Raw genomic sequence first — 23,701 nt, forward strand, 5'->3', positions numbered from 1 at the left:
AATTGTTAATCACTACTTCATTTGGATGATTTCTGGTGTAAAAAGAAAAAAAAACAAAACAAAACAAAAGCACAAACCTGGTGTACAAATCGATCACTCCTTCCTGTGTCTATTTTCTGCTGCACTCTGCATTCTCCCGACCCCTGCACTGTTTAAAAAAGACAAAGGTTTCACGTGAAATCAGGATCATCCACAGTTTTTAAATGTTTGGGGTTTGTTTCTTTAGGTTTATTGGGTTTTTTTTTACGGAACTTTTTGTAACAGACCCGTAGATGACTGTACTTTTTAAACTGGAATGACCTCCGTCGCATTTCGTGGCTCTTAGTGCCAAATCCATAGAGAAAAACGTGGAGTTTTTTGTTGTTTTTTTTTTTAATTTTATTTTTTTTTTACTTTGCACTAAATAGTTTGCAAACGCAGCACTGCAAAACATGTTGCAAACTGCAGCAGAATTCAAGTTTTTAACCAAAAAGGAGGGATTTTTGGGGTGTTGTTTTGTTGGGTTTTTTGGTTTTTTTTTTTTGGTTGGTTGGTTTTTTTTCCTTTCTGGGCAAAAATGCACATTTTAGTCCAGCATTAATTAAAGGGTTTAAAAGAACGATACGGCGTATCCCAGCTGATAAATGCCGCGCGCATTTCCTTTGGGAGAAGGAAGAAGGCTTAGCTAGGTGGAAAAGCCTGAGAAGTCACTTTGGAACTGAATCGCCTCCGTTATATTTTGTCTAAGTGAGGTTTTGCGCTAACGAAGAGGTCACGTGTACATGTTAAGAAAGTTTGCAAGTTTCTTCATAAATGCAATCTGTTTGTGTTTTAGATTACTTAGTCAATGCACTCATTGCTTCATTGTCTCCAGACGGAAAGCTTCACTAAATGGTAGATTTTACTGTTAAAGACCCTACAATAAGATTGTTTTATCTGTACATTTTTTTCATATATTTAACTGTATAAAAAAAAAAAAATGTTCATTTTACACAATATTTAATTAAAGTATTTCTTGTCTGTGAATTTCATTTTTAGTAATTTTATCTGGTTTGATTATTAAAAAAAAAAGTGACTGAACGCAAAACAAAACAAAACAAAACTGCGAGGCTGGGGGTTTCATTTCTAAATACCAGAATTTGAGGCTATGTCTCAGTTAAGGAAAAGCAGAGTCCTCGGCGGGGGCTTTTTGGGGCAGCCCCCAGGAGGAGGAGGAGGAGGAAGGAGAGCTCTGCTCCGCAGCCCGGCAGTGACTTGTCGCTCAGCCTTGGTGAAGTATTTAACCAAAACAGTGCTTCAGACACCCTTTTTGTAAAGTGAAGGTAACAGTATTTATTTATTTATTTTTCTATTTTAATATCATATTGTAAAAGCCTGTAAACAGGAAAAGTTATTTTAAACAGAGCACAACCCAAATTTTCCGTGCGGCGCTTTGACACCGAAGGTCGACGTACTCGTCTTTTGAACGCTGATAAGGAAGAAAATGCTTTTTGCTAATTATAATACCGAACGCAACTATTTCATCCTCTGGACCGTAGTACGTGCGATGTACGTATAATGTGCTTGAAATAAGAACGCGGGGCGGCGGGGACGCCGCGGCCTCGCGGTGGGAGGGTGGTTTGGTGGGTGACGGTGACGATGCTGAGCCCGGAGCACAGGGCTGGGTTCCCCTCCCCTGCCCAACCTCTGCCCGCATCCTCCGGTGACCACCACAAAAAGAGAATTTCTACCGGAATATGGGTCTGGCTGCCCGGTAATCCCAGGAAAGCGGGGAGTTCGTTACCCAAGTTTTATCCTGTCTTTAGCAGAGGGCTGCTGACGACTTCGAGAGGGCACTGAGAAACTCCGAGCTCCAAAGTAAATGTCTGTACTTGGGTACGTCCCTATTCTGCCCAAGGACACGCCGTGTGCCCGAGTCTCTCCTTTGTCACCCTGTGTCTCAGCATTTAAGTGATGGAGTGTGATGAGAAGGTGCACCTTACTGTAGTCACAATTTACAAAGAAGGCAAACCGGGATATTTAACTATGCCTCCTCTCTTCTCCAGTATTTCCATAGTTTTCACGCTTGACAAAAATAGATGTTAAAAATATAGAGCACTTTGGATTATCGTTATTATGATGCATTGAAAATTGTTCCGCTTTGAGTATGTATCTGTGTATCTTGTTTAAACGGCGGCATAATCAGATGCATCCCACTAAAAAATAAGACGGTTTATGGGGATGAAAGCCTGCACGACGCCTATCGGCGCTTTTCCTTTTAGGTTTGTTTCAAAGGTCGGAATAATGAGCGTCTAAATGGTTTGTCTAAGTTTCAATGCAAAGAAAATACAACAGAAGAAATCCCGTACGTTTTGTGCCAGGAATGACAAGTCCTAGAGCAATCCACCACCTGCGACACATCCCCATCCGTAACTTGGCAATAGCCCTGGCGAGAAAATATGTTGTGTCAGCCTATAGCGAGTTTAGACATAGGAAGATGATAAAAATTCCTTAATCAAAATGAAGGAATGGAGTCTCTAAAAGTATATGCCAATTATTGCGGAGCAGCTTTTTAAGGTCTTTCAAGCTTTTAAAGATTATTCAAAGCACTTGAAATAGGCTTCAATCTAATGCCTCATTTCATTGCATTAAACAGCCTAGTTAATAAAGAATCAATATATTCAAAGGGCAAGGTTATCTTTTGTCTATAAGGGGTGGTGTCATTCTGAACCTTTTATAGTTCAAATGCTGAAAAAGACCTCATGAAATCCATACTCATCAAGTGGGTCAACTAGAGCAATAAAGAGGCCTCGGAAAGAATGGCTGCACTCCTTTAAACCAACTATAAGTCTTATCTCCCCACATAGTGCTCGCCAGGCTCCGCCAGAAAATGTCAATTTCTCATCAAGACAAGAGGCCCAACGATAATTTTTTTCTAGAGAATACACACAATTAGGAGAATGCAGAGAGGCCCCATCAGTGATTTGTAGCTTATTATGTCACCGGCAAGCTGCGATCCGCCGCTAAGCAGATAATAAGGGCTGTTGATAACTAAAGTGTCAATACGCCAAAGAACGATTTTTGAATGTGAGCCCTTGTGCTTTTTTTTTCCCCTCTTCGTGCAGATCGTGGGGCCGATAACGGTGCATCTGCCAACCGACACCGCCTGTTGGACCTCACAATTAATGCCGTGAATAAATAGCACAAAAGAGTTTGGATTCTTTATACTCTTTGAGACAATTCCCTGTTTTACCCTTCAAGGAGTTCTTTTATGTTCAAATAAGGTTGCTTTTAATGAAATTTAAACTCATCAGAGGAAATCAAAACCCTCAAATCAGATTACAAATTGATTTTTTTTGGTCACTTGTCATTATACAATGTACTGCCCGAAGTTTTACAGGAAGAGGAAGAGAAAGCGCTCAGGCTGGAGTCAGAGTATGCAAACAATCTCTACAAAAGCATACGAAGGAGGAACATTCCGAAAGTCCCAGAAGTAATAAAAAAGTTTTTAAAAGTTGATGTGTGTCATTTTAAAAGTGATCACTACCTTTACTCAGATACTTCATAAGTTTTTAATACTAAAGTTTTTTTAATTTAATACTAAAGTTTTAAATAAAATGAACTATATTAGAACTTTAAATTGTATAAATTAAATAATTAAATCCAAGCTATCTCTTTTTCTCCTACGTAATGCTACATTTCATTGTTACATAGAAGAAATCAAATATTATTTCTCAGCGCCCAGGTCAAAAGTAACCGATGGAGGATTGAGACCTTCTTGGTGGGTTCCCCATTTCAGCTGGTGACATTAACAGTGTAGATTCATAGAATGGTTTGGGTGGGAAGGGACTTTGAAGATCATCCAGTGGCACCCCCTGCCCTGGGCAGGGACACCTCCCACCAGCCCAGGTTGCTCCAAGCCCCGTCCAACCTGGCCTTGAACCCCTCCAGGGATGGGGCAGCCACAGCTGCTCTGGGCAACCTGGGCCAGGGGCTCACTGCCCTCACAGCAAAGGATTCCTTCCTCACGTCTCATCAAAATCTCCCCTCTGTCAGTGTAAAACCCTTCCCCCTCGTCCCGTGGCTCCCCTCCCTGCTCCAGAGTCCCTCCCCAGCTTTCCTGGAGCCCCTTTAGGGACTGGAAGGGGCTGGAAGGTCTCCCCGGAGCCTTCTCTTCCCCAGGCTGAACCCCCCCAGCTCTCTCAGCCTGTCCCCACAGCAGAGGGGCTCCAGCCCTCCCAGCATCTCCGGGGCCTCCTCTGGCCCCGCTCCAACAGCTCCGTGTCCTTCTGCTGTTGGTGCCCCAGCGCTGGAGGCAGCACTGCAGGGGGGTCTCACAGAGCGGAGCAGAGGGGCAGGATCCCCCCCTCGCCCTGCTGGCCATGCTTTTTTGATGCAGTTTGGCCAGTTGAAATACAATGCTAGCGACAGAGGCTATATAGTTGTCATTTTTTGATTTCTTACACTTTCAAATAAAGTAACAGTTCTTCTGTAATGGTTTTGTTTCCTTTTTATTGACTTTGTACTGGTACTGAAAGGGCATTGTGAAAAAAAAAAGGTTGCAGTTAATTGGTCACAAAATGGTACATTTTTGCTGCCCACAAAGTTTTCAGAGGATTTCAGTTATTATGTGACCTTTTTTTTTTGGCATTTACCTTGGGATAAATTAAACTGTTTGAGAAATGACTTTGTAACAAAAGGCAGCAACTACCCCAGAACAGACCAAGTGGGGGTGCCCAGGGTGCAAGGAAAGTATCTGACAGCTCCTCTGCTCCCACCAGGCAAAAATGACAGAGTGCTTATTGTGTCGAACCTGAAAAAGAAAAATCCAACTGAGAAAAGGGAAAGCAGGCTGGAACCGGTCTGGGTCATACGGCCAACAAACTTTACAGTTGCCCTGTATCTACGGTGAAACGTATGATGGAGACACCAAGGGGAAGGTGGAGAGAAGAAAGGAGGAAGACATGAAAAGAAAATTGTACAATGAAACCCAATAAAGTTGTATTTAATGATATCCATCCTTGCGATGTGGAGTTCTGTTGTGGGAACGGGTGCCCAGGGACGGCTTTGCCCCCGCGGTGGCTCGGTGGCAGCGGGCAGCGCGATGCTGCACCCGAGGTGCAAGGCGGGGGGTGCTGGGTCACCACAGAGGTCTGCAAGTCACCACCTTCCTCCATAGTACAGCTCCAGTCCCAAGATGGGAAAAAAAAAAAAAAAAAAAAAAAAGAAGAGAGAAAGAATTTCTGTGTGCTTTGCTCCACAGACACGAAAGTACTGTAATGAGTAGAAATAATAATAAGAACAAACAAACAATCTCTAACAACCCCCTCACAGGGCTATTTCGGCAGGCCACATGTAGCTAGATGAAAAAAAGGAAAATAAAAGCTAAAGAAGGTAGGAGCCATGTCATAGAGCGGAGATTCATTCCGTGGTACTCCTTCATCTTTCTGGTTCCTCAATGCGTCTCATCTTAGAGCAAGTCACAAGCCCGACAACCACTGTAGTACCCAAAGCATCGCTAAAAGGACTTCCAAGATCTCTCCCCAACTATCTCCTCACTTACTTCATCCCTTAAGACACAGCCTGGACAAATTAGCAAAGGCCAAGCAGCGGGTAGGGACCAGCCAGAGGCTCTGACGGACCAAGGGGTGAAGCCAGGTGGGTCCTGGTGGGTCCTCACCCCCATGGGTGACGACCATCGACCACAGTCTCTGTACAAATCACCTGAGCTGTGTCACTCGGCAGGTTAACGGCAGAGAGGGGTGGGCACGGGAGCAGTCAGGGTCCAAATGGCCTGAAATGGGAATGGCGATCACGTACACCTTTGGATAAATGTTGGAACAGGACTGTGAGGGCAGAACGTGTCACAGCATGCCGGCACCACGCAGCCAGAGCAGCTCTGAATGGGCTCAGGGCTCCCCTCTTTCCTGGAAATCAGTGAAGCAGAAATCCTAGGCACTTTGTAAAATGAAGAATTCCTGGTTACCACCTCTCTTCCCCAGTTTTAAGGAAGCTGAAGAGGCATTAATACCGAAACAAAACCCAGAAGGTCCACACAGCCAACGTCCTGCTCCTGCTGAGGAGGAAGAGGACCTTGGTAGTGGAAGCGCTGTAATAAAACCTGTGTCCTCCTGTGCCAAAGGTCTTCAAGACAAGTGACTGGATACAAAAATCATTGGTTAAATGACCTGAGGTGAGTAGGGAAAGAAGAAAGTCTGCAGAAAAGGGTAAAACAGAGTCAGCAGCAGAACTAGTGCCAGGGCCCAGACCCAAAGTTTGTTCTACGTTAGAAAACAGGATGGGGTGGAGGAAGTGCGGTGGGGTTGAGTGACGTGGGCAAGGAGGCCACAGCCCCACAGCAGCTCCTTCTCCCCACAGCATCACCGATTGTCTCGTCCCTGCCTCCTAATACAACTCACCACTGCTCAGCCACGTCATGATAGTACGAGTGACAGGCGCTTGCAGTAGCAATAGAAGAAGTCTTTTTTATTGAATGAGGATGGAGGAAATAGAAGAAACTTACTATTGAACTTTTTAGAAGTTAAATCAACTGACAAAATCCGCATAAAAAACCCTAATAAGAGAAGGGTGTCAGGTAAAAATTATTTTGGTTTTCTTGCAAGGACAGAGGTCTTCAATCATTCATCAACATCTGCGTTTCTCATTCAGTTCTTGCTTTATTTTTGGGCCACAGCACCATGTCTGCATGACCTGGGGACCAGGGACTTGTTTTGGTGCTTTTGCCACGCTGCATCCCAAATCAGGCTGAGCTGCCGAAAGGCCGCGTTGCCACCTGGATGCCATTTCACAGGATGGGTCCTGGTGGCTTTTATGCTTCCGTTGGGTGAGAAGTCAGGGCCGTTACAGTGGGTCAGCAAATTGAGCAGTGACATCTACAAGCAAGAGCTGCTACTCTCTTCTGCAAGAGAAAGGAGACAGATCCCGGGGGGACGGAGAGGGCGCCTGGCAGAGACACGCTTCACCCTCTTTCCCTGCTGTACTTGTCTCTGCCAGCCCCTCCGCTGAGGTGTGCGGTGGGTGTCAGGCGTAGCCAGTATGGATGGGAGACCCTCGAGAGGCTGCTGTGCAGGAGCATTTCAGAAAGTCCTACTGTTTATCAAAACATAAAAAGAAACAAATATTGGTTCTTATGGGAAAAGTACTCACAGGCCTTTTAGTTTTCAGCTCCAAAGCAGTATTTACTGGCTCAGGCCTGCTGAAATAATGTCGAAGCCTCCCTGTTCCACGGAGGTCTAAGCCAAGCCCTCCTCGCCCACCTTAGTCCCTGCTCCAGAGCTGCACGTCCCCGGCCGGGGGCTTGCTAAGACCCTTCAGCGGCTCAGCCCCGAGGAGGGACCTGTCCTGAGCACAGGGAAAGTACAGACCCAGAGCAGCATTTTTAAGAGACAAATGGTGTCCTGAAAAACCCTCTTTACGGTATTACACATAAAGACGTCCAAAATGCTCTGCTTTCGATAGCTGTAAAATGCCACAACCCAGAAACTGGAACGGTTCAAAAAGTAATAAATATATACAGCAGAGCAATTAGCTACGCATTTACATTACTGACGTAAATTCAGAAATCTGCAATAAACCATTTTAAACTTTTTTTTTTTTTTTTTTTTTTTTAATTAGCCTGGCAAGCAGCTAACAGAAGCAAATCATCAGCTCATGCTCTCCAGGCGCTGCCCCCAAATATTGTGGAAACAATCATTACCAGGACAGCTTTTCCTCCCAAGACGTGTGATGGGGACGGTGCTGCCCTTCGAACGGCCTCATCTGCCAGGAGCGGACACAGGAGATGCCGGGCTTTCAGGCCAGTTCGCCGGAGCTGGCAAAGCAAGAGCAAGGACTCGGCAGCTTCATGCTATAGGGACGCCGCGTTTTGAGGCCGAGATAGGAAAATAAAGATTATTTTGTTTCTGTGCTGAAATTTTCTGTTCTTCACGGACGTTGACGTAAATATTTCCGGTTTGTGTGAACTGCCTGTACTTTGCACGCCTACAGTAAGATCAAATACAAGCGACAGCAGAAAGAGCAGGTTTGGGCGCTAAAATAAACATTTCGGCAGTCACAACTGGAAGTCCTCCAGGTCAAACTTACATTGTTTTCTATGATTGCTTTCAATTTTCTCTTTACCTTAACAAAAAAACTACTTTGTCCTACATTCTTCTGACATCATGATCAAAAGAGAAAGCCTTTTCATTGTCAGACCCGAGTGACTATTCCGCCCCACATTTTTAACGTGAAGATTAAATATTTCTGAGTTGCAAGTCTATAATGCCCCCTAACTGGGAAAGCTTTGCTGCTGGTGAGGCAGGGCAAAGCCGTGGTGGTGGGCTGAGACGGGGGGATGCCGGTGGGGACTGACGCCTACAGGTACAGACCACCACACTCATGGGTGTCTTGTGCCCCTCGGACTTCATAGCGGATGAATAAAATTGATAAAACACATTAAACAAAAAACTAAAAGTAGTTCTGGGATACTCTTTCACGGGTTAATGGCCCCACCACGGTGCTGGTGGTGGTTACAGGTGGACACGGGTTGGCCAAGGCGCGTGGCCCCACCACGGGCTGAGGCTGGCATTGCACCCATCAGTTTGGGTCAGCACGGAGGGGTGCCACGGGAAGGAGACCAAAGCCACTTATAACTTAGAGAAATACTTCAGACTAAATGCAAAGCAGTCTTAGGCTGAAGATACTTTCCGAGAGCGTTTCAAAGTGGTTCAGGTGTCCAAGTGGGCAGAAGCCACCAGCTCAGCACCCGGAGTCAGAGTCTGCTGCAGTGACAAACTTGGTGACAGTGATTTCAGCAATGGCAGAGTGGGGTTTTTTTTTCATTTCAATGTATTCAGCTCGTTCAGGTCAATGACTAATTCACTCAAAACTGGAAACGCGACTGGGAGCTGGAAGAGCAGAAAATGTGTTTTCCTCTCCCTACCTGTGAATAAAAAAATAGATTTCAAAGGATGAGATCTGCTGGTTTTTAGTATCTTGAAGGACGTGATGGCCAGAAACAATCTATTCCTTTTTTTTACCATAGATAATAATGTCTCCTTTGCGTATTAACTTTATGAATGTAATTTATTAGCTTCAAGTGCAGAACATGCGTAGAGAAACACGGTCCTTCCATTTGCATCCGGCACTATTTTGGTGGGTCTCTTTAGCTGATGAACTTAATGCCATTCTCACCGCAATCTTACTGAACTCTTATTTCCATCCCAAAAGAACTCGACAACTCATATAATAAAAAAGAAATGCAACATTCAGCATTTCCATCCATATAAAGATATAAAACACATAATCAGATTATGAAATATAATTGCATACATGAATGTAAATAGATTAAATAATGCTGGGTAGCTCCCTGATTAGCCAAAGGAAGTGCATATTCAGTAAAACCCTTACATTTGAACAATAATAGTTAAACTTTGTTGATAATGAGAATAATCTTTCCCTAGAAGAATGAGCAGACATTTAGGTGATGGGGGGGGAAGAGAAATGAGATAGCACATTTTCTGTCATTTCTAGTGAAAATCATATTTGAAAGCCATCCTGAATGGCTTTTAGATTGAATTTTCTTTAAATTTTAAGGGAAGCACATGTTGCTTTCTCAAAAAATAATTTTTTTTTTGCCCTCTTGGTAAAGTTTTGAGTTCCTTTTTTTTTTTTTGCCTTTTTCTTTTTTCCTGCCTTTTTTCCCCTTGCCGTTCCCCTGAAGTGGGGGCTCGGGCCGGGAGCCCGGGGCAGAGGTGGTGAGAAGCCGGACACCAAGGGAGCGATGGGAGGATAAAGCTGTTGCAAATCTGAATGTATTCAGAAATAAAGTTATCCTACGAGCCTCAGCCTCTTGACTTTTCCTCTCCTTTCACAGAAATCCACCCTTCTTTTTCCTTCGCTTGACCCATATCTGCCTTAATTGGGATTTAGCAATTACACTCCTTACGCTGCTTATTAAAAAGGCTTTGCGTGTGCCTGCTTTCCCAGCAGACCCCTCCTGTTGCCTCTCCCTGTCGCTGGCTCCGTTGTTTGATCTGGCAGGGAAGATGGAAACAATAAAATCTGGGATCAATACAGACATTTCCAGCAGTCCCTCTGGAGAGGAGCCGTCGATCTCCCAAAGTTGCTGTAGGAAGAAGCAACGTTGGCCAACTTTGTCCTGCAACGGGGGTACCTCTTTTGGTAATCCTTTTCCAGCGCCAGGCGATGTAAATGAGATGCCATATCGCCCTTTACTACACGTACACATCTACAAGCATGAGTTTGCCGCAGCCCACAGTAACTTACCTAAAGCTGCCTTCTTTCACCCCTCTCAGCTCCATCTTTAAACAGATTTCCAACTTTTTGGTGGTCGTGTTGTGCTAAAGCAGATCACGGCTGCTCAGTGCCACTGCCGGGACGGTTCGGTTTCAGCCCGGGATGGTGAGGCAGCAGCTCTTTAAAATGACCTGGCTGATCTCCTGAAATTCTGCTCTTTAGGCTGCGTTTTGCCGTCTCGCTAAAGCTAACAGGCACCCACAACAGCCCGGCCGTTATTTGCGGCGAAAGGCTGCGACCCAGCACGCTTCCTGGCCGATGGCAGGAGCACACGGAGCTTCGCGTCACCGAAGGGAGGTGACGGTCGATGTTTTAAACAAGGCAAATCCGCTCAACTTTTGCCACATCCCCACGCGGCAGCACTCGGCTACCGCCCAGCCCCGGCTTGGTTATTGGAAATAGATGAAGTGGGTCACGCAAAGCCGCCTCGGATACCCCCACGGCGAGGTACAGGCACGGCAATTAGTAAAATCAAGGTGTATTTCCTACATCATGCAGCTGGGGGCATTTTGCAACTCATTTTTGCCGGCGAAAACTTGTTATTTAATTGCCTTTGCGGCTGCTGGATCAGATTCAAAATGAGGGGGAATATCAGGTCCTGCCAGATCTATTCAATCATATTACTGCTTTTTTCCCTGAATGGATTCGATGTGCCAGTAAGCAGTGAAGCAGTTAAATACGGACATATGAATGCCAGCAACGCTGTGATTTCAAAGTTAACACCCCACCAAGATGAATGAGGAAAACGTACATCTCCCTCGACGTTTCTCTCTGTCCCTGCGGCGAGTTTAAGGGGAAGATAATTCACGATGGTTTGGCCAATTGCTGGAAGTAGGGTATTTCCTATTCATGCTGATAAACCAAGAATAACGTCTTAAGCAGCTCCAAAATAAAGAAACAATAATAAAAAAAAGACCGCTAAAATTCAGAATTATGGGTGAGGTGAGGCCAAGCCCTGCAGCGCTGGAAGAGGCCGGAGCTGGTGGGGATGGAGGAGACGGGGCGCGGTGGTGCCATCACCCCAGTCCTGTCCCCACCAGAGGGGACGGGGCATTTCCAGCCTCCACTTCCTCATGTCCAAGTAAAACTGGGTGGAGAAGGGAAAAAAAGATACGTCTAAATGAGTCCAATACTGATTATTAAGTTCCTAAGAGGCAATCTAATTTAGCTATATAAAATCATGAAAGGGAAAGAATTAATTGATACTAATGAGTTATATGAGATAGCATCATAATTAATTCCTAAATAGAAAGAGGACATAGGCTGGAGTGAGGGGGGGAAATACGACTGGCCTATATATCGTAATAGATTACAGAAGGTATTTGAAAAGAGAAACAAGCTGCCAAAGTCAGAATGGGACGGAGCTGTGAAATCTTTGCCAATGCAAATAAAAGCCTTTTCCGCGTCGCCCCGACGCCAGCGAAGGCTGGGAAGCTCGGGTGCCACCTCTCTGCGGGAGCTCCCCCAGGGCCCCGTCCCTCGGCGGCGGGTGCCGGGCTTTACACCAGGGATGCCCTGGCCCAACCTCTCTGTCCGGGAGCACAAACACAAGACTTTGTGGTGGTTGCTAAGGTAACTACACCGGTTCGATTTGATCCCCCCCCACATAACATCACCGAGTAAATCAGTGCATGATCCCACGGCAACTTTGCGGTGCGTTACCCTCCAGCTCCGACATTGCTGCAGCAACTCAGACAAAGAGTCCGGACGTGATACCCGGAGCAAAGCTGCTTTGTTCTCCTCTGCTTTGGACCTACTTACTCCTTTGGTGCATAAATCACAGGTGACCGCTCAAACGCTGGATGACAAAAAGCATTCTTTTTTTTTAGAAATCCCATAAAATCATCATCACCACACGTTGATTCCACTTTCACAAATAAAAATCAGAGACCTTCGGGCCTTCCTCCTGAAAATTGACATTAAAAGCTTTGTTCAATTTTTGTCCCCTATTTTAGGTTTAGTTTTAAAACAAATTCATTTGGCAGAAATGAAATTTGAGTTACGTTACTGCACGGTGAAGCCCAAAGCGTGCAAATTTGTCAATGCTGGTCATTTTCCAAGAGGGGAAATCGCGGATAACTATTTGGAAATTAATAGTTGTGTTGTCTGAGAGAAGAAAATAGTTGATAGCCAGGGCTCCTGGTTTAAAAGGGCATTTTATAAAGAGGCAGCTTGACACAAGCTGGTTTACGGTGAGGCAGGACATGCTGAGCATCTTCTCCTGGGGACAGGAGAAGGATCGAGCATCGGTGTCCTCCTTACACGAACCACCACGATTACTAAATACCTGCACATCCTGGGGAAACCGGGATCTGTCTTGTACCATCGAAGCAGCAGGAATTTCGCTTGGAGTTCAACGGGAGTGGAGCTGAAATAAATAAATAAGGGGCTGGGGAGAACATCAGGGTCCCCCTGAGGATGGTGGAGAGGAGAGCCGGGCTCAGACGCTGCTGTCCCTGCTCTTTCCTGCAAAAACTGCTGTGCCTTGGACAAAATCCCAGTGTTTTCTGGCCACTCGCAATGTCCCTGCTTTAAAGGCAGGAAAGGGGTGGGTGCAGGGGGTGGCAAAGGCGGTGGGATGGATGCTGATGGATGCAAAAGGCTGATGGATGCTCCGGCACGGCGGCTTGCGTTCAGTTGGGGTGTATTGGTCATTTCTGTCCTCAAAAAGATTTTCCACGTAACCTTTTCCGTATCCAGTAGAAGACCCTTCCGCACTGAGCAGCCCACATCCTGATAAACAGCAAAGAAAGATTAGTTTGTGGGATTACGGTGATTAAAAATTGTGAAAAGTCATGGACTTTGGCGCACACTGAGTACCTCATGCCAACTGGATCCCAACACCTTGCGTTACAGGTGTAAACCCAGTAGCCGCAATCAGCAACCAAACCCATTTGATCCTCGGCATCAAGGCCATTTGCAGCAATAGTAACAGTTTAGCTAATACGGTTCAATGGGAAATAACTGTTTGGAATCAAATGATTTTCTGTAGCGGACAGGCCAGGGGGACAAGAAATCTAGTAATAAAATACACTGTCTGCTAACGCAGCGCGGGGCCGTACGTACAGCCAGGCAGTTCGGTGATGCAGGACACAAAAAGATGGAGAAATAGAGAGGTGTTTTGGCTAACAGCATCAAACCCCTTCTGCCGGGGTCCGTGCGCGTCCCCTCCTGCCGCCCCCTCCTCCGTAACGTGCCCTCACCGTGCACACGGGCCCGGACGACGCCGTGTTTAAAAATAAAGCCAAAAAAAGGGTGAAAAGGCAGGAAAGAGAAGTTCCTGCGCTGGCCGCCCCCTCCCCGTGTGCGGGGTCTGGGGCTGCCCCTGCCCAGCCACAGCGCCGTGTCGCCAGCGTGGCCAGGGTGACGCTTCCCCCTCTCCCAATTCCAGGGAGCTGCTCACCGCCGGCGTAAAACACACACCGCGCTCCTGCAGGATCCTTTGTCCTGGGGTCGGCTGGAACTTATTGTCCTTGTTGCCTCGGAACAAGGCAAAACTGGCGTCTGTGAGATTTGCTGTTAAATAATCCAAACCAGGAGCGGCACGGAGCCACGCGGGGAAATGGAAACGTTTGGGCGCTGTGGTCGAAAATCAGTAATTTAGATAGGAGGCGCTGATGCTCGCCCTTACTTTGCCATTGATTGCGTCTCCTCACATTTAAGTTCATCCTTTAAATACTGCGTATACCGGACATTTCAAAATCAGCGCTCGCCTGCTAATCTTTCCCCAGTATAAATAAATTAAACATTAAATGGGAATAATCTTTGGATTCCCAGCTCTCTTTCTTTGCGTTTGCCTCCCGCTTTAGTGCTGCCACCGGTACTTCTCCCCCACCGACCCAGCGACGCGCGGACTGAGCTGTAAAACCATTTTTAAAAATGATGCCTCAAATTTGTCGGGCACCCGAGGCAGTCCGTTAAAAACCGGTTGAACCTGAGAAACATTCGGGCTGAAGACAAGCGCATGTGTTTCCCAGCCGGCGTCCTGCTCGCAGGTGGAAAAGCCGCTCGGACGCAGGCACAGAGCTCTCCCCGCATGAGCTGCTGATAAATCTAATCCTGGAGGATTGGAAATGAGGTAAAAGAAATTTTGATGAAAATTATGTACATGTACTTTGACAAGCTCATAAACACCGCAGCCATGATAAGTTTTCTTATTTTTTTTTTTTTTTTTTTTTTTTTTAAGACCTGACACAACCGTATAAGCCCAAACTCTAATTTTTACAGCCCTGGGTTTGGAGATCTGTCATTGGGAGATATAATGGAAAGAATAATTGCTTGGTGGCTGCACAAACAGGAGATGTGTTGTCAGGCTGCAGTTTGGAGGCTACATCTGGCTTCGGAAATGATTGATGCTGTCTCTGTGTGTGATTCGGGAAACCATTTTTTTTTTTTTTTTTTCCTTTTTCTTTTTTTCCGCGCTAATACAACCGCCACGCCGAACCTTCGCGCAGCCGCAGCAATTAAATCATTATTAATGAAAACTTCTTATTTATTCCTTTTGCATCCGGGCGGTGCGGCGAGGCAACCTCGCGGCGAAGGTAAGCATGTGATTCCAATTTGAAATTAAAAGTCATGTCTGAATAACAGAACAGCATTCTCATTTCCTAATACTCTGCTTTTTACTACTTTGCATTCAACTGTGAAAAGTCTTTTAAAACTCTGAACAGCAGTAAAACCTGAATGAATTTTTGACCCATTATTGCATAGCGGGTGCGCTTTCCAAGTTGGAGAGACTGCCAAGTTCTCCCCACCTAATATTTCCACTTTAATTGTGCCACTTGAGAAATTTACGTGCCTCAAAATATGGCATGAATCTTACGCTTATTGCAGTATCATTAGCAGCAACATTTAAGCAACATCTGTGTGCTATAGAACTAATTGAAGTAGCAGAAGTGGCAGCTGTAAATCCACAGGAAGATGGCAGTTTGCACCCAGCACTGCTGAGTTAGCGGGTAACTGTCAGCCTGTTCCCGCAATCTGCTCTCGAGGACTACGGAACAGGCACACAATGTCCAAAAAAATACAGCGAGGAGGCTAATGATCCTATTAACCACTTTGCTGCACCAATTTGGCTGTTTTTCCACTTTCCTTGTTGAATTTCATTATATATTTCACCGTTCCAGTAAAAAGTCCGGTATGAGATGTGTTCGCTTTTCAGCCTCTTACTTAAGGGAGTGAAGCTCCTTCTCGGTCGAATTAAGGCGCAAATGATTTTTTTTTCTCCTTTTAAATTCCGTATATTTCTCTGTCTTTTCCATTGTTTAATTTTTCTTCATCACACACGCCTGGGTGAAAAAGAACTTTTACCAACTGTTAATGCTGGTATTTAAAGCAATGACATTTTCCTCCCCGGGATGTAACATTTTCAATAATCAATAAAGCCGGGGGGAGGAGGAGGGAAGGCTGAAGTCTTTTTTTAGGTGCGCGGCTTAAAACACGTCTTCATCCGAGCCGGGGATGCTGCGCGCGTGGCCTGCAGCGCGCCAGCCCGGGCACCGCCGCTCATTTAACTAATTGCTGATTAGGAAAGGAGGAAGGTGGCCAAAGTAGCATGTCCTGGTTGGACCGTCTATCCTGGGTTGAGCCACGCAGGACTAATTTCTCTTCTAACGCTTGGGAAAACTGCACTTTTTTAGAAGACTCCGGTGTCTGAATTTGTGAAAATATTTACTTTATGGGCAGCTCTGGGGTGCGGGTCTCAAGGTCTCAGTGTTTCGAGCTCCCCAGGCGCGGGGATGAGGAGGAGCGAGACCCAGGCACTTGACCCAAGTTGGCCAACAGGATTATTTCATACCATGAACAGCACATTCAATGTAAATTAGAAAGTTTGTTGAGACGTTCTTTTTCTCCTATGATGGCGGCCATCCCGAGCACTCCTTGTCACGGTGCCGGACTCGGAGCCCTTCCCTTCCTCCCGAAGCCGCAGCACTCGCAGGGTCCCACACTGGCTGTCCCTGCGGGGAGGGCACAGATTCCCATGATAGAATGGGCTGGGGATAGTCCTTGTGTATTTTGTATTGGTATCGGGATCAATACTGGTTCTTTAGTGTTATTAATGTTAATTATTTAGTCTTATTCTATTAAATCTGTTTATATTTCAACCCTCAGGTTTCCTTGTTTTTCCTGATTCCCCTTCCCGGGTGGGGAGGGGTCATTGGGTGAGAGAATAATTGTCTGAACGACAATAAATTGCTGTGGGTTCCTCAAACCGTGAGACCACCCTGATCCGGGCGCCAGGGTTCAGCGCCTCACGGAGCATCACCGCTGCTTCCATCTTCATTCGCTTCTTGGGGCGGGGGGAAAAAGCGAGTTTAGAACTCTTACAATGCCCAAGCTGAGGTGGGGAACAGGATTAAATGTTAAATATAAATGCTTTGGTGTGAAGGCAGGATTTTTGGAGGTCGGGCTCCCCCCGGCCGCCTAACACATCCCCCGGTCCCCGCCGTGGCACAGCCCTCACCGGGGCGCGTGTCCTGGTTGGAGGCGTGTTTGCCACCGGCCCAACTTCATTAGACACCTGGCACGTCTGCCCGGCCACCGTGGGACACGCCGGCAGCCGCCGGCATTTGTTGTCTTAATGCACCGGTACTCGGGGACTCAACTGATAAGGAAAAAACTGTTCGGAATCTGCTGAACTACACGCTTAGGGTGGCACGGACCCGTGCAATATTGAAAATCAATAGTCACGTGGCGGTTTAAAGGTTAGAGGTCTCCAGAATTAACTTTCTAGTACTAAATTACCAGCCCTTGGTTGTTTTTTTTTTTTCCCCCCTTGTTTATTTATTTATTTATTTATTTCCCATTTTGTAATTACTGAAGGGATGTATTGACTTTACAGACGCATAGCGTGCACCTAGTTTGTGCTCGGAAAAAGCAGCAAAACCTTTTAATACTTGGTGTGACGATTTAAATATTAAGGTATTTCTCCTGAGCAAATTCAGACGGAAGGGGAGGACACACAGCAATGTCAAATACGGCAGTGGAGCCGTGAGCATGATCAGTGGCCTGAAAATGAAAATACAGCTCTAGTTCTTTTAACTCACATCCTCTACAGTGCCCGTGCTTGGACGATGTGTAATCTTTAAATTAATGCCTGTTGTATTTTTAACAACATTTAGAAAATGTAAAGTAACGGTATTGTTTGAAATACCTACTCAGTAGGAATGAAGAAATAATACTGTCACAAATAAACTGACGGTGTAGAGAGGAAGCCTGTGAAGACTTACGCGTTGCTTTTCCCCTGAGAGACGAGTGTGCTCCGAGGACGGCTCCGGAGTGTCGCCACTCACACGGGGAAGCACCTTCACGACGGGTCTTCAGCTCCTCTGCTCGCAGGTACTGCAAAACCCGAATCATTTCTTTATTTCGGTGAATAGGTTTCTTATTTAAATTTATTCCAACGTTTCTCTTCCCCTTGTTTTCATTCCCCTAGGTACCCTGGCAGCTTGCATTTCGACATCGAATATTTGCAAGCTGGGTTAGTCTTCACCAGGAGGGCCAGCAGGGGCCGGGTCCCAGCAGCCCACTGGAGCCAATGCCTTCGGGCGCTTGGCAAATACCCTGGGGGACAATCTGGTGGGTTGGCCATTGACCATCTGTGCATGACCTGCCTCTCGTGGCTATGGTGGGGCCACCAGCAGCGGCGCCAGGGAGCTGGGGCTCCCCAGGATGCTTCCCCCACCTCCCCGGGGGATCATCGCGATGGGCAGGGGCAGCCTCGGGCTTTGGTCCCCTTCGCGCTGGATGTCCACCCTGGGTGACTGCCCCGAACGGAGATCTGAAGCAGCCACCAAGGCTCTGAAGTAGCAGGTTAAGGAGACGTGTCAGGAAAAAAAAAACTTCCAGGAATTTGAGATGCTGCTAAAGCTTTTTCTTTCTGGGTCACAACCACTTCTCCAAAGCCTTATTTCTAGAAATTCTCAGCTGTTTCAAGATTTATTGACTGTGTGCAGCTTAAACTTGATTTTCTCTTATGACAGCGTAACCATGTACGGGTGCACCATCCCAGCCGGGAAGGGGCAGCCAAACGCTCGTCTTCCCGAGTCTCACCGGCCGGGCGCCGGGAGCGTGGGCTGCAGGACGGTGTCTCTGCCATGACCATTGTGGTGTGGCTTGCCAGGCGCGGTCCTGCCCCGGCCACGGGTCACGGGCATGTGGGAAACCTGGCGGAGTGAGCGGTGGCATGTGGGAAAGGATGGGCGCTGTTGGACCCACTGATGTGTGAAAGCCGGCGCCTACTTTCCATAAGTGTTTGTGTGCATTAAACATCATCACCTCAACGTATGCCGAAATAAAGTTCAAAATACGGGGAAAAGATCCAAGATATCCACTCAGGCCTAATTATTGAACTAAACAAAGCACCTCTGAAAAAAAAAACCCCTATAAATTATAATATTTTGCCAAACGCCAAGTCTCTCATTTTAAAAATAAATTGCGAACTTAACCTTTTCGGCTCGGGCGTTTCCAGGGTCCCTGCTACTAAGGGTCAGATCCATCCCTGCCATCCACGCGTCCAACTTCTGCGTATCTTCAGGTGCCCCCCGCCTTCCACGGGAACAGGAGGGCAGCAGCCACAGCACAGGGACACTCGCGAACTTCAACCTGAGCGACACGTGGCATTTTGACAAACTCGCAGAAGGGTGAAGACCAAGCTGTAGCTAATAAAATAAAAACCTGCTGCTAAGCGCCTGCTTGGACGCCGTCTCGGGCAATGCCTAAGCACATACACCATTTTACCCGCATGATGAGCCCTTCTCGCTCAATATGAGATTCGCGGACCCACAAATTCGTACATAAATGGGGTTACACCAAGCTATAAACCAGAAAAAAAATCTCCCTGTGTTCATCGGAGATTTCTGCTATCATAAACTTTTGATTAGACAGTGTATATGTTGTATTGCAGATAAAAGTTTCCAGTGGAGTTTTGCCTCAGTGTTTTTATAAACCCACAGATTACTGACGCGTCGCACGGGCACAGGAAGAGCCGGCACCGTTATGGGTGTTTTTTTGTGCAGAAAAAATCTAGAATTTTAAAAACGTCGTTTTAAAGCATAGCCTGAACTAAACTTTTCTGGTTTGTACCTAGACAAAACAATCCTATAGAAATGTTAAGACTGTTTTTTTATAACCGTCAGTCTTAACCAGCCCACAATTACCTTTATGTTTATTTCTATCAGCAATCTTATTAATTCCCATACTTCTCCTGGACCACGCTTGCACTACAGAAGTAATTGTAATTGAACGTTTATTAAAACAAATGCTTTGTCAGGATATACCCACTCCATCTGGCTGCCCTGGACAGGCACGATTTCCTGGATGCATCTGCTTTATACCACGTCTTCTCCCACAGCTCTCGCCGACTACCAGAGCTGATGATTAGATTGTTGTGGGTTTTGCTCAGCGGCGTTTTCTGCCACAGCCCCTTCCGTCTCGCGGACATGAGCTTCCATGCACCCTCTCCGCAGGACTCTTCCTCTTCTGCCGCACAGAACAGGGTTTATTCTGGAGGAAGATCGTTAGCCCACCACTCTGACAAAAGGCAGAGATCTTCTATAAATAACCCCCCTTGCAAGGCTGGATGGCCCCTATTTTTTTCTTTTTTTTTTAATTTCTTCTTTTTTTTTTTTTTTTGGCGTGTATGTGCACGCTCACAATCACCGAGATAAGAGTTTTGATAAGAAATAAAATATGAAGCAAGTTCCCAGCGTTAAATTTCCGCCCTGGAAAATAAAAGAAGACGAGCTTTCCCTCTTCTTCCCTCCCCGCAGCCGTCACCTGCCGGCGACCAGGCCCTGGCCACTCCAAAGCTCTTTTTTAGCGCGCTCGCTCACTTAGCAGCCAAACATTATTTTTATTGCTGGCATCACGCACAAACGCAAAACAAACAGGAGACACGCAGCATTCAAAAAACGGCAGCGTTGTGCAGCTAATCCTCTATTCACCCTCCTATCAAAGCACTTTTTTTGTTACTTTTGCTGCGATTCATCTTAATGAAAGCCACTGTTTTTACAGCATATCTCCTTCAACCCAAACCCGGCAGGCAGGCTTCTCTCCTCGGCCAGACCACGGGAGACCGAAAGCTGTTACCGCTCACAATAGGGGAAGTGGTGCTTTCTGAAACTTCAGAAGTGGCTCAATATTCACCAAACGGGTCGGGGTTTATTTACATCTCATCAAAAGCCAATACGGTCTCTCTAATGGTAATTGCAAACTCTGCCTCACCCCCAACTTTTTAAATTTCTTTTCTGTGCGCTGGTCATTTTTCACTCTTTCTTTGACAGCCTCGAGCACACACCTCATTAGTATTTTTGGGGAGGTCCTTACGCTTTTTAGCGTTCCTGCTCTGTGTAAAAGTGCCTTGAGACAACCAGGAGCTCCCCGCAGGGTGGTGTGGTGCCTACAAATGTTTGTGCGAGGCGGGAGGATGACCCAAGATTTTGTATTTCCAGCAGCACTGGGAGCAGCGGGCACTGCACGAGATGGGGGCTTTCCCCTTCCCGAGGGTGGCACATCTCCTCCCGCAGGAACGTGATATCTCAACAATTTCCAGCGGCCTCTCACATCAAGAAATTGAAGCTCTCGTGGCCTCCGCTGCGATATTCAAAGCAGGTCCACCACAGGGAACCGAGCAACCAGATTATTCTCTCAGGTTGTTTTCTGGTTTTAGGGTTGCTTGTATTGATATGACTCTTCCATGCGTGTGACGAAATAGTTGGTATCAGAAGAATATTTCGCATCAGCTCAATAGCTCTAAGCCAGCTATCGAGTCCCAGGTACAGCTCAATGGCTGTGGCATCATGGAACCGCGTTGAAACCAACATATATACATTATTTGGGGGTTCCAGAGAAGAGTAAAGAATAAGTACAGATTGTACCTTCTTTTTTCCCTTCAGAAGTACCCTGACTCGCTAAGAGGCACTGCCCCAGGAGGGTCACTCTGCACTTTCCTTTCTTAAGGCTAGAACAGCAAAATTTTAGAAAGTTTTGGTGTGGGATATATCTAATCCCCACCTTTGCTTTAGCTGCAATTTCCACAGTCTTGGGTCAGACCTTTTCTTAATAGATGGATGTGTCTTAAAAAAATGAACATAAACACAACGGCAGCCTGTAAATGAGGCGGCATTTCTTTGCAGGTGGAAAACCATAAAGTCATATTTAAAACAAATTTCTTGAAAGCTTCAACCATGGCCAACTGATACCAGAACAGACGGCGCAGTGTAAGGACACGACATCTCTGAAGACTGAAGAAGCTTTCACGGGCTTTTAAACCTTTGCAGAAGATTGGGCTGCTGCAGGTCCAAAAGCAGAAATGAAAAGTGAGTAGCAGAGCACTTCGGCTAAACCCTAGAGGTCACAGTCCCCAGTGGACACTTCCCATTGCTTTCAAACACTTAGCTCAAACCCAGAGAGAACCACGTGCAGAAGATGACTGGGATAAAGGAAATGTTGGGATGATGGGTGATGCGAAGGAAGATGTGATATTTGTCTTACAAAAAAAATGATTGTGGTGGATACCCTGCACAGACATCATCCAAACCCATGGATTCAACAGGGACCAGAATTAACTTCCAGGAACTTGGAAGTAAGATCAAAGCATAAGCTTGCAGTAGATTGATATTCCAGGATAACATATATACTCCTAAAAACTGACCTCTGAGCATATCGGTTATGCATCATCTTGCAAAGCATTTGAGATGCAATATTTCTACAAGGATTTAATTTGAAAATGATGGAATAATCTTAATTTAACAGAATGTCTTCATTCATGGATAAGTGCATGGAGTCGAATCAACAAACAGTCGATGTATTTGGTTTATTGACTTCTGTTGTCAGGCAGTGAAGACTATGACTCACAGGCACTTAGTGCACACTATATTTTTTCTTCTTCTGAAAGCTTTTCTGCAAAATATGGTCAGAGTTGCTCCCTGTCCAAGGAGGCAATGAATTCACTATAAAAACTTGGCATTAATTATTCTTCTGACTGTAGTAGCAATAATGAGGCCCAGTTTTTCTCAAAGAAGTGTAGATAAACATGACTTTATGATTACATTTTCCTTAATAACCAATTGATATATTTGCTGGTTATCAAGTTACAAAAAATGACTTTTGAGGGAAGGTGATGGTAAGACAGGTTGAGATCCAGATGGGGACGGTTTTTGAGCTCGAGGACGTTCAGAACTGCAACTGGGGCTCAGGGCCATTGCTGGTTTTGGTTCACAAGGTGCATATTGAGCTTCAAGTAGGACCCATGTCCTTGCCCAGCTTCTCTGCAGAGGATTGGGGTAGAACGAGGGGGCTCAGAGCCTGACCTGACCACGTCCTGATCTCTCTGAGCCCCACGGGGCCATACCAGCCTGACCTGGGTCCTGGGACCCTCTTCTGAAAGGTGCCACCACAGCGTACAAAGGACCTACCTTGAGTTTTGTTGCCTGGCTCAGCGGTGGCAGCAGATCGATGGAGATTTGTCCAGGAGCCTCTAAAGCAAAGGCAGATAATCCACGGTCAAACGCCTGGGCTCCAGCATCAAACCCTGGAGTTTGGAGATACCTGTGGCAGAGTACAACAAACCAAAGGGGTTTTACGGTTGACCATGTAATACAGAACCGTAGATTCATAGAATTGTCTAGGTTGGAAGGGACCTTTCAGATCATCTGGTCCAAAGTTGGGCAAAAATTATATGCAATTTCAGCCGGTGTATGGCAAACACCTCGAACCACAAAATCTGCTTACCTTATGAACAGAGAAGGCTTCCTGCTAAAAAGGTGAGGCAGAAAGTTAAAAGGTAACTTGCAATGAAAGTCAGGTTGTGGAGGGGAAAAAAAAAAGAATCCAAGAGGCAACCCTGAGGGGAGGAGGGAGCACAGCAATGCGACCATCAGGTACCCGGGTGTCAAGCACAGCTGATCTGCCCATCATAATTAAAGAGAGAGACTCGAAAAAAATCTCAAGGAACCAGGAGACGCCGGGAAAACTTCAGTGGAGTGGGAGCCTTCTGCTCAGACAATGGGAAACGAGGAGGAGAGGAGTCAGTACGAGGTGGTTCAGAGCAGGGACATCACTCCTGAGCTGACAAAACTTCCCGGGCTCTGTGCTCGACCTGTGATTAATCGCAGACACACAAAGCACCGGCTGCGACCGGGAGCCATCCTCCTAATGCATGTCACAAACTTCATAATTCCACTTGGAACGAGACAACAGCAAGTTAAATTCCTGGATCACTGTCACCGTGTCACTTACAGAAGAAGTTGCACCGGGGAACAGTTGGCTATTGGAGTAATTTGAATGGAAATGTCAGTTTTCACAACCCATGATTTGAGGTAAGTGCCCTGCCATTATACAGCAGCTCTGGCAGGCAGCCGGGGCTGAGTGCGCGCCGCCACCTCCTCTCGGCAAAGGCATCGTGTCCCCGCTCCCGCCCAGCCTC

General features: G+C 46.3%; 1 long non-coding RNA gene across 1 annotated transcript; it reads right to left on the reverse strand.

The window, feature by feature from the left end:
• Positions 1-1,363: 1,363 nt before the first annotated feature.
• On the reverse strand, positions 1,364-14,401 carry LOC134517657 (uncharacterized). Its single transcript, XR_010071699.1, has 3 exons — positions 12,563-14,401; positions 4,614-12,181; positions 1,364-2,404 (listed from the first exon to the last, which is right to left on the reverse strand). It is a non-coding gene; the product is annotated as an uncharacterized LOC134517657 (long non-coding RNA).
• Positions 14,402-23,701: the final 9,300 nt, after the last annotated feature.

The sequence above is a fragment of the Chroicocephalus ridibundus genome, chromosome 6 (genome assembly GCF_963924245.1).
Source record: "Chroicocephalus ridibundus chromosome 6, bChrRid1.1, whole genome shotgun sequence".
NCBI classification, from domain to species: Eukaryota; Metazoa; Chordata; class Aves; order Charadriiformes; family Laridae; genus Chroicocephalus; species Chroicocephalus ridibundus.